This window comes from Hemitrygon akajei, chromosome 10, assembly GCF_048418815.1.
Source record: "Hemitrygon akajei chromosome 10, sHemAka1.3, whole genome shotgun sequence".
Lineage (NCBI taxonomy): Eukaryota > Metazoa > Chordata > Chondrichthyes > Myliobatiformes > Dasyatidae > Hemitrygon > Hemitrygon akajei.
In genome coordinates this window covers 95,925,519-95,937,856 of record NC_133133.1, presented here as the reverse complement: position 1 = coordinate 95,937,856, position 12,338 = coordinate 95,925,519, and positions in this window count along the sequence as shown.

Here is a 12,338-nt window from a genome sequence, read left to right as displayed (position 1 = left end):
CCCATGCATTTGGACTGTTGTGGAAATGTGATGCTCAAACCCAGACATTGTGACTGTTGTGGAAATGAGGTGCTTGACCCCGTGCATTGTGACTGTTGTGGACATGTGATGCTTGACCCCATGCATTGTGACTGTTGTGGAAATGTGGTGCTCGACCCCATGCATTGTGACTGTTGTGGAAATGAGGTGCTTGACCCCTTGCATTGTGACTGTTGTAGAAATGAGGTGCTCAACCCCGTGCATTGTGACTGTTGTGGAAATGTGATGCTCTACCCCGTGCATTGTGAATGTTGTGGAAATGTGGTTCTTGACCCTGTGAATTGTGACTGTTGTGGAAATGAGGTGCTCGACCCCATACATTGTGACTGTTGTGGAAATGAAGTGCTCCACCCCATGCATTGTGACTGTTGTGGAAATGTGGTGCTCGACCCCGTGCATTGTGACTGTTGTGGAAATGTGGTGCTTGACCCCATGCATTGTGACTGTTGTGGAAATGTGGTGCTCGACCCCATACATTGTGACTGATGTGGAGATGTGGTGCTGGAGCCCATGCATTTGGACTGTTGTGGAAATGTGATGCTCAACCCCGTACATTGTGACTGTTGTGGAAATGAGGTGCTTGACCCCGTGCATTGTGATTGTTGTGGACATGTGATGCTTGACCCCATGCATTGTGACTGTTGTGGAAATGAGGTGCTCGACCCCATACATTGTGACTGTTGTGGAAATGTGATGCTCTACCCCGTGCATAGTGACTGTTGTGGAAATGTGGTTCTTGACCCCGTGAGTTGTGACTGTTGTGGAAATGAGGTGCTCGACCCCATACATTGTGACTGTTGTGGAAATGTGGTGCTCCACCCCATGCATTGTGACTGTTGTGGAAAGGTGGTGCTCGACCCCGTGCATTGTGACTGTTGTGGAAATGTGATGCTTGACGGCATTCATTGTGACTGTTGTTGAAATGTGTTGCTCGACCACGTGCATTGTGACTGTTGTGGAAATGTGGTTCTTGACCCCGTGAATTGTGACTGTTGTGGAAATGAGGTGCTCGACCCCATACATTGTGACTGTGTGGAAATGAGGTGCTCCACCCCATGCATTGTGACTGTTGTGGAAATGTGGTGATCGACCTCGTGCAATGTGATTTTTGTGGAAATGTGGTGCTTGACCCCATGCATTTTGACCTTTGTGGAAATGTGGTGCTCGACCCCATACATTGTGACTGATGTGGATATGTGGTGCTGGAGCCCATGCATTTGGACTGTTGTGGAAATGTGATGCTCAAACCCATACATTGTGACTGTTGTGGAAATGAGGTGCTTGACCCAGTGCATTGTGACTGTTGTGGACATGTGATGCTTGACCCCATGCATTGTGACTGTTGTGGAAATGTGGTGCTCGACCCCATGCATTGTGACTGTTGTGGAAATGAGGTGCTTGACCCCTTGCATTGTGACTGTTGTGGAAATGAGGTGCTCAACCCCGTGCATTGTGACTGTTGTGGAAATGTGATGCTCTACCCCGTGCATTGTGAATGTTGTGGAAATGTGGTTCTTGACCCCGTGAATTGTGACTGTTGTGGAAATGAGGTGCTCGACCCCGTGCATTGTGCCTGTTGTGGAAATGTGGTGCTTGACCACATGCATTGTGACTGTTGTGGAAATGTGGTGCTCGACCCCGTGCATTGTGACTGTTGTGGAAATGTGGTGCTCGACCCCATACATTGTGACTGATGTGGAGATGTGGTGCTGGAGCCCATGCATTTGGACTGTTGTGGACATGTGATGCTTGACCCCATGCATTGTGACTGTTGTGGAAATGAGGTGCTCGACCCCATACATTGTGACTGTTGTGGAAATGTGATGCTCTACCCCGTGCATAGTGACTGTTGTGGAAATGTGGTTCTTGACCCCGTGAGTTGTGACTGTTGTGGAAATGAGGTGCTCGACCCCATACATTGTGACTGTTGTGGAAATGTGGTGCTCCACCCCATGCATTGTGACTGTTGTGGAAAGGTGGTGCTCGACCCCGTGCATTGTGACTGTTGTGGAAATGTGATGCTTGAGGGCATTCATTGTGACTGTTGTTGAAATGTGTTGCTCGACCACGTGCATTGTGACTGTTGTGGAAATGTGTTGCTTGACCCCTTGCATTGTGACTGTTGTGGAAATGAGATGAGGTGCTTGACCCTGTGCATTGTGACTGTTGTGGAAATGAGTTGCTTGACCCCGTGCATTGTGACTGTTGTGGAAATGTGGTGCTTGACCCCTTGCATTGTGACTGTTGTGGAAATGAGATGCGGTGCATGACCCCGTGCATTGTGACTGTCGTGGAAATGTGGTTCTTGACTCCGTGAATTGTGACTGTTGTGGAAATGAGGTGCTCGACCCCATGCATTGTGACTGTTGTGGAAATGTGGTGCTCGACACCGTGCATTGTGACTGTTGTGGAAATGAGTTGCTCAACCCCGTGCATTGTGACTGTTGTGGAAATGTGACGCTCTACACCGTGCATTGTGACTGTTGTGGAAATGTGATGCTCTACCCCGAGCATAGTGACTGTTGTGGAAATGTGGTTCTTGACCCCTTAAATTGTGACTGTTGTGGAAATGAGGTGCTAGACCCCATACATTGTGACTGTTGTGGAAATGAGGTGCTTGACCCCATCCATTGTGACTGTTGTGGAAATGAGGTGCTCAACCCCGTGCATTGTGACTGTTGTGGAAATGTGATGCTCTACCCCGAGCATTGTGACTGTTGTGGAAATGTGGTTCTTGACCCCTTAAATTGTGACTGTTGTGGAAATGAGGTGCTCGACCCCATACATTGTGACTGTTGTGGAAATGTGGTGCTCCACCCCATGCATTGTGACTGTTGTGGAAAGGTGGTGCTCGACCCCGTGCATTGTGACTGTTGTGGAAATGTGATGCTTGACGGCATTCATTGTGACTGTTGTTGAAATGTGTTGCTCGACCACGTGCATTGTGACTGTTGTGGAAATGTGTTGCTTGACCCCTTGCATTGTGACTGTTGTGGAAATGAGATGAGGTGCTTGACCCTGTGCATTGTGACTGTTGTGGAAATGTGTTGCTTGACCCCGTGCATTGTGACTGTTGTGGAAATGTGGTGCTTGACCCCTTGCATTGTGACTGTTGTGGAAATGAGATGCGGTGCATGACCCCGTGCATTGTGACTGTCGTGGAAATGTGGTTCTTGACTCCGTGAATTGTGACTGTTGTGGAAATGAGGTGCTCGACCCTATGCATTGTAACTGTTGTGGAAATGTGGTGCTCGACACCGTGCATTGTGACTGTTGTGGAAATGTGACGCTCTACACCGTGCATTGTGACTGTTGTGGAAATGTGATGCTCTACCCCGAGCATAGTGACTGTTGTGGAAATGTGGTTCTTGACCCCTTAAATTGTGACTGTTGTGGAAATGAGGTGCTCGACCCCATACATTGTGACTGTTGTGGAAATGAGGTGCTTGACCCCATGCATTGTGACTGTTGTGGAAATGAGGTGCTCAACCCCGTGCATTGTGACTGTTGTGGAAATGTGATGCTCTACCCCGAGCATTGTGACTGTTGTGGAAATTTGGTTCTTGACCCCTTAAATTGTGACTGTTGTGGAAATGAGGTGCTCGACCCCATACATTGTGACTGTTGTGGAAATGAGGTGCTTGACCCCATGCATTGTGACTGTTGTGGAAATGAGGTGCTCAACCCCGTGCATTGTGACTGTTGTGGAAATGTGATGCTCTACCCCGTGCATTGTGACTGTTGTGGAAATGTGGTTCTTGACCCCGTGAATTGTGACTGTTGTGGAAATGTGGTGATCGACCTCGTGCAATGTGACTGTTGTGGAAATGTGGTGCTTGACCCCATGCATTTTGACTGTTGTGGAAATGTGGTGCTCGACCCCATACATTGTGACTGATGTGGATATGTGGTGCTGGAGCCCATGCATTTGGACTGTTGTGGAAATGTGATGCTCAAACCCAGACATTGTGACTGTTGTGGAAATGAGGTGCCTGACCCCGTGCATTGTGACTGTTGTGGACATGTGATGCTTGACCCCATGCATTGTGACTGTTGTGGAAATGTGGTGCTCGACCCCATGCATTGTGACTGTTGTGGAAATGAGGTGCTTGACCCCTTGCATTGTGACTGTTGTAGAAATGAGGTGCTCAACCCCGTGCATTGTGACTGTTGTGGAAATGTGATGCTCTACCCCGTGCATTGTGAATGTTGTGGAAATGTGGTTCTTGACCCCGTGAATTGTGACTGTTGTGGAAATGAGGTGCTCGACCCCATACATTGTGACTGTTGTGGAAATGAAGTGCTCCACCCCATGCATTGTGACTGTTGTGGAAATGTGGTGCTCGACCCCGTGCATTGTGACTGTTGTGGAAATGTGGTGCTTGACCCCATGCATTGTGACTGTTGTGGAAATGTGGTGCTCGACCCCATACATTGTGACTGATGTGGAGATGTGGTGCTGGAGCCCATGCATTTGGGCTGTTGTGGAAATGTGATGCTCAACCCCGTACATTGTGACTGTTGTGGAAATGAGGTGCTTGACCCCGTGCATTGTGATTGTTGTGGACATGTGATGCTTGACCCCATGCATTGTGACTGTTGTGGAAATGAGGTGCTCGACCCCATACATTGTGACTGTTGTGGAAATGTGATGCTCTACCCCGTGCATAGTGACTGTTGTGGAAATGTGGTTCTTGACCCCGTGAGTTGTGACTGTTGTGGAAATGAGGTGCTCGACCCCATACATTGTGACTGTTGTGGAAATGTGGTGCTCCACCCCATGCATTGTGACTGTTGTGGAAAGGTGGTGCTCGACCCCGTGCATTGTGACTGTTGTGGAAATGTAATGCTTGACGGCATTCATTGTGACTGTTGTTGAAATGTGTTGCTCGACCACGTGCATTGTGACTGTTGTGGAAATGTGGTTCTTGACCCCGTGAATTGTGACTGTTGTGGAAATGAGGTGCTCGACCCCATACATTGTGACTGTTGTGGAAATGAGGTGCTCCACCCCATGCATTGTGACTGTTGTGGAAATGTGGTGATCGACCTCGTGCAATGTGACTTTTGTGGAAATGTGGTGCTTGACCCCATGCATTTTGACTGTTGTGGAAATGTGGTGCTCGACCCCATACATTGTGACTGATGTGGATATGTGGTGCTGGAGCCCATGCATTTGGACTGTTGTGGAAATGTGATGCTCAAACCCATACATTGTGACTGTTGTGGAAATGAGGTGCTTGACCCAGTGCATTGTGACTGTTGTGGACATGTGATGCTTGACCCCATGCATTGTGACTGTTGTGGAAATGTGGTGCTCGACCCCATGCATTGTGACTGTTGTGGAAATGAGGTGCTTGACCCCTTGCATTGTGACTGTTGTGGAAATGAGGTGCTCGACCCCGTGCATTGTGACTGTTGTGGAAATGTGATGCTCTACCCCGTGCATTGTGAATGTTGTGGAAATGTGGTTCTTGACCCCGTGAATTGTGACTGTTGTGGAAATGAGGTGCTCGACCCCGTGCATTGTGCCTGTTGTGGAAATGTGGTGCTTGACCACATGCATTGTGACTGTTGTGGAAATGTGGTGCTCGACCCCGTGCATTGTGACTGTTGTGGAAATGTGGTGCTCGACCCCATACATTGTGACTGATGTGGAGATGTGGTGCTGGAGCCCATGCATTTGGACTGTTGTGGACATGTGATGCTTGACCCCATGCATTGTGACTGTTGTGGAAATGAGGTGCTCGACCCCATACATTGTGACTGTTGTGGAAATGAGGTGCTCGACCCCATACATTGTGACTGTTGTGGAAATGTGGTGCTCCACCCCATGCATTGTGACTGTTGTGGAAAGGTGGTGCTCGACCCCGTGCATTGTGACTGTTGTGGAAATGTGATGCTTGACGGCATTCATTGTGACTGTTGTTGAAATGTGTTGCTCGACCACGTGCATTGTGACTGTTGTGGAAATGTGTTGCTTGACCCCTTGCATTGTGACTGTTGTGGAAATGAGATGAGGTGCTTGACCCTGTGCATTGTGACTGTTGTGGAAATGTGGTGCTCGACACCGTGCATTGTGACTGTTGTGGAAATGAGTTGCTCAACCCCGTGCATTGTGACTGTTGTGGAAATGTGACGCTCTACACCGTGCATTGTGACTGTTGTGGAAATGTGATGCTCTACCCCGAGCATAGTGACTGTTGTGGAAATGTGGTTCTTGACCCCTTAAATTGTGACTGTTGTGGAAATGAGGTGCTAGACCCCATACATTGTGACTGTTGTGGAAATGAGGTGCTTGACCCCATCCATTGTGACTGTTGTGGAAATGAGGTGCTCAACCCCGTGCATTGTGACTGTTGTGGAAATGTGATGCTCTACCCCGAGCATTGTGACTGTTCTGGAAATGTGGTTCTTGACCCCTTAAATTGTGACTGTTGTGGAAATGAGGTGCTCGACCCCATACATTGTGACTGTTGTGGAAATGTGGTGCTCCACCCCATGCATTGTGACTGTTGTGGAAAGGTGGTGCTCGACCCCGTGCATTGTGACTGTTGTGGAAATGTGATGCTTGACGGCATTCATTGTGACTGTTGTTGAAATGTGTTGCTCGACCACGTGCATTGTGACTGTTGTGGAAATGTGTTGCTTGACCCCTTGCATTGTGACTGTTGTGGAAATGAGATGAGGTGCTTGACCCTGTGCATTGTGACTGTTGTGGAAATGTGTTGCTTGACCCCGTGCATTGTGACTGTTGTGGAAATGTGGTGCTTGACCCCTTGCATTGTGACTGTTGTGGAAATGAGATGCGGTGCATGACCCCGTGCATTGTGACTGTCGTGGAAATGTGGTTCTTGACTCCGTGAATTGTGACTGTTGTGGAAATGAGGTGCTCGACCCCATGCATTGTAACTGTTGTGGAAATGTGGTGCTCGACACCGTGCATTGTGACTGTTGTGGAAATGTGACGCTCTACACCGTGCATTGTGACTGTTGTGGAAATGTGATGCTCTACCCCGAGCATAGTGACTGTTGTGGAAATGTGGTTCTTGACCCCTTAAATTGTGACTGTTGTGGAAATGAGGTGCTCGACCCCATACATTGTGACTGTTGTGGAAATGAGGTGCTTGACCCCATGCATTGTGACTGTTGTGGAAATGAGGTGCTCAACCCCGTGCATTGTGACTGTTGTGGAAATGTGATGCTCTACCCCGAGCATTGTGACTGTTGTGGAAATTTGGTTCTTGACCCCTTAAATTGTGACTGTTGTGGAAATGAGGTGCTCGACCCCATACATTGTGACTGTTGTGGAAATGAGGTGCTTGACCCCATGCATTGTGACTGTTGTGGAAATGAGGTGCTCAACCCCGTGCATTGTGACTGTTGTGGAAATGTGATGCTCTACCCCGTGCATTGTGACTGTTGTGGAAATGTGGTTCTTGACCCCGTGAATTGTGACTGTTGTGGAAATGTGGTGATCGACCTCGTGCAATGTGACTGTTGTGGAAATGTGGTGCTTGACCCCATGCATTTTGACTGTTGTGGAAATGTGGTGCTCGACCCCATACATTGTGACTGATGTGGATATGTGGTGCTGGAGCCCATGCATTTGGACTGTTGTGGAAATGTGATGCTCAAACCCAGACATTGTGACTGTTGTGGAAATGAGGTGCCTGACCCCGTGCATTGTGACTGTTGTGGACATGTGATGCTTGACCCCATGCATTGTGACTGTTGTGGAAATGTGGTGCTCGACCCCATGCATTGTGACTGTTGTGGAAATGAGGTGCTTGACCCCTTGCATTGTGACTGTTGTAGAAATGAGGTGCTCAACCCCGTGCATTGTGACTGTTGTGGAAATGTGATGCTCTACCCCGTGCATTGTGAATGTTGTGGAAATGTGGTTCTTGACCCCGTGAATTGTGACTGTTGTGGAAATGAGGTGCTCGACCCCATACATTGTGACTGTTGTGGAAATGAAGTGCTCCACCCCATGCATTGTGACTGTTGTGGAAATGTGGTGCTCGACCCCGTGCATTGTGACTGTTGTGGAAATGTGGTGCTTGACCCCATGCATTGTGACTGTTGTGGAAATGTGGTGCTCGACCCCATACATTGTGACTGATGTGGAGATGTGGTGCTGGAGCCCATGCATTTGGGCTGTTGTGGAAATGTGATGCTCAACCCCGTACATTGTGACTGTTGTGGAAATGAGGTGCTTGACCCCGTGCATTGTGATTGTTGTGGACATGTGATGCTTGACCCCATGCATTGTGACTGTTGTGGAAATGAGGTGCTCGACCCCATACATTGTGACTGTTGTGGAAATGTGATGCTCTACCCCGTGCATAGTGACTGTTGTGGAAATGTGGTTCTTGACCCCGTGAGTTGTGACTGTTGTGGAAATGAGGTGCTCGACCCCATACATTGTGACTGTTGTGGAAATGTGGTGCTCCACCCCATGCATTGTGACTGTTGTGGAAAGGTGGTGCTCGACCCCGTGCATTGTGACTGTTGTGGAAATGTAATGCTTGACGGCATTCATTGTGACTGTTGTTGAAATGTGTTGCTCGACCACGTGCATTGTGACTGTTGTGGAAATGTGGTTCTTGACCCCGTGAATTGTGACTGTTGTGGAAATGAGGTGCTCGACCCCATACATTGTGACTGTTGTGGAAATGAGGTGCTCCACCCCATGCATTGTGACTGTTGTGGAAATGTGGTGATCGACCTCGTGCAATGTGACTTTTGTGGAAATGTGGTGCTTGACCCCATGCATTTTGACTGTTGTGGAAATGTGGTGCTCGACCCCATACATTGTGACTGATGTGGATATGTGGTGCTGGAGCCCATGCATTTGGACTGTTGTGGAAATGTGATGCTCAAACACATACATTGTGACTGTTGTGGAAATGAGGTGCTTGACCCAGTGCATTGTGACTGTTGTGGACATGTGATGCTTGACCCCATGCATTGTGACTGTTGTGGAAATGTGGTGCTCGACCCCATGCATTGTGACTGTTGTGGAAATGAGGTGCTTGACCCCTTGCATTGTGACTGTTGTGGAAATGAGGTGCTCGACCCCGTGCATTGTGACTGTTGTGGAAATGTGATGCTCTACCCCGTGCATTGTGAATGTTGTGGAAATGTGGTTCTTGACCCCGTGAATTGTGACTGTTGTGGAAATGAGGTGCTCGACCCCGTGCATTGTGCCTGTTGTGGAAATGTGGTGCTTGACCACATGCATTGTGACTGTTGTGGAAATGTGGTGCTCGACCCCGTGCATTGTGACTGTTGTGGAAATGTGGTGCTCGACCCCATACATTGTGACTGATGTGGAGATGTGGTGCTGGAGCCCATGCATTTGGACTGTTGTGGACATGTGATGCTTGACCCCATGCATTGTGACTGTTGTGGAAATGAGGTGCTCGACCCCATACATTGTGACTGTTGTGGAAATGAGGTGCTCGACCCCATACATTGTGACTGTTGTGGAAATGTGGTGCTCCACCCCATGCATTGTGACTGTTGTGGAAAGGTGGTGCTCGACCCCGTGCATTGTGACTGTTGTGGAAATGTGATGCTTGACGGCATTCATTGTGACTGTTGTTGAAATGTGTTGCTCGACCACGTGCATTGTGACTGTTGTGGAAATGTGTTGCTTGACCCCTTGCATTGTGACTGTTGTGGAAATGAGATGAGGTGCTTGACCCTGTGCATTGTGACTGTTGTGGAAATGTGTTGCTTGACCCCGTGCATTGTGACTGTTGTGGAAATGTGGTGCTTGACCCCTTGCATTGTGACTGTTGTGGAAATGAGATGCGGTGCATGACCCCGTGCATTGTGACTGTCGTGGAAATGTGGTTCTTGACTCCGTGAATTGTGACTGTTGTGGAAATGAGGTGCTCGACCCCATGCATTGTGACTGTTGTGGAAATGTGGTGCTCGACACCGTGCATTGTGACTGTTGTGGAAATGAGTTGCTCAACCCCGTGCATTGTGACTGTTGTGGAAATGTGACGCTCTACACCGTGCATTGTGACTGTTGTGGAAATGTGATGCTCTACCCCGAGCATAGTGACTGTTGTGGAAATGTGGTTCTTGACCCCTTAAATGGTGACTGTTGTGGAAATGAGGTGCTCGACCCCATACATTGTGACTGTTGTGGAAATGAGGTGATTGACCCCATGCATTGTGACTGTTGTGGAAATGAGGTGTTCAACCCCGTGCATTGTGACTGTTGTGGAAATGTGATGCTCTACCCCGAGCATTGTGACTGTTGTGGAAATGTGGTTCTTGACCCCTTAAATTGTGACTGTTGTGGAAATGAGGTGCTCGACCCCATACATTGTGACTGTTGTGGAAATGAGGTGCTTGACCCCATGCATTGTGACTGTTGTGGAAATGAGGTGCTCAACCCCGTGCATTGTGACTGTTGTGGAAATGTGATGCTCTACCCCGTGCATTGTGACTGTTGTGGAAATGTGGTTCTTGACCCCGTGAATTGTGACTGTTGTGGAAATGAGGTGCTCGACCCCATACATTGTGACTGTTGTGGAAATGAGGTGCTCCACCCCATGCATTGTGACTGTTGTGGAAATGTGGTGATCGACCTCGTGCAATGTGACTGTTGTGGAAATGTGGTGCTTGACCCCATGCATTTTGACTGTTGTGGAAATGTGGTGCTCGACCCCATACATTGTGACTGATGTGGATATGTGGTGCTGGAGCCCATGCATTTGGACTGTTGTGGAAATGTGATGCTCAAACCCATACATTGTGACTGTTGTGGAAATGAGGTGCTTGACCCCGTGCATTGTGACTGTTGTGGACATGTGATGCTTGACCCCATGCATTGTGACTGTTATGGAAATGTGGTGCTCGACCCCATGCATTGTGACTGTTGTGGAAATGAGGTGCTTGACCCTTGCATTGTGACTGTTGTGGAAATGAGGTGCTCAACCCCGTGCATTGTGACTGTTGTGGAAATGTGATGCTCTACCCCGTGCATTGTGAATGTTGTGGAAATGTGGTTCTTGACCCCGTGAATTGTGACTGTTGTGGAAATGAGGTGCTCGACCCCATACATTGTGACTGTTGTGGAAATGAAGTGCTCCACCCAATGCATTGTGACTGTTGTGGAAATGTGGTGCTCGACCCCGTGCATTGTGACTGTTGTGGAAATGTGGTGCTCGACCCCATACATTGTGACTGATGTGGAGATGTGGTGCTGGAGCCCATGCATTTGGACTGTTGTGGAAATGTGATGCTCAACCCCGTACATTGTGACTGTTGTGGAAATGAGGTGCTTGACCCCGTGCATTGTGATTGTTGTGGACATGTGATGCTTGACCCCATGCATTGTGACTGTAGTGGAAATGAGGTGCTCGACCCCATACATTGTGACTGTTGTGGAAATGTGATGCTCTACCCCGTGCATAGTGACTGTTGTGGAAATGTGGTTCTTGACCCCGTGAGTTGTGACTGTTGTGGAAATGAGGTGCTCAACCCCGTGCATTGTGACTGTTGTGGAAATGTGATGCTCTACCCCGAGCATTGTGACTGTTGTGGAAATGTGGTTCTTGACCCCTTAAATTGTGACTGTTGTGGAAATGAGGTGCTCGACCCCATACATTGTGACTGTTGTGGAAATGAGGTGCTTGACCCCATGCATTGTGACTGTTGTGGAAATGAGGTGCTCAACCCCGTGCATTGTGACTGTTGTGGAAATGTGATGCTCTACCCCGTGCATTGTGACTGTTGTGGAAATGTGGTTCTTGACCCCGTGAATTGTGACTGTTGTGGAAATGAGGTGCTCGACCCCATACATTGTGACTGTTGTGGAAATGAGGTGCTCCACCCCATGCATTGTGACTGTTGTGGAAATGTGGTGATCGACCTCGTGCAATGTGACTGTTGTGGAAATGTGGTGCTTGACCCCATGCATTTTGACTGTTGTGGAAATGTGGTGCTCGACCCCATACATTGTGACTGATGTGGATATGTGGTGCTGGAGCCCATGCATTTGGACTGTTGTGGAAATGTGATGCTCAAACCCATACATTGTGACTGTTGTGGAAATGAGGTGCTTGACCCCGTGCATTGTGACTGTTGTGGACATGTGATGCTTGACCCCATGCATTGTGACTGTTATGGAAATGTGGTGCTCGACCCCATGCATTGTGACTGTTGTGGACATGTGATGCTTGACCCCATGCATTGTGACTGTTGTGGAAATGAGATGAGGTGCTTGACCCTGTGCATTGTGACTGTTGTGGAAATGTGTTGCTTGACCCCTT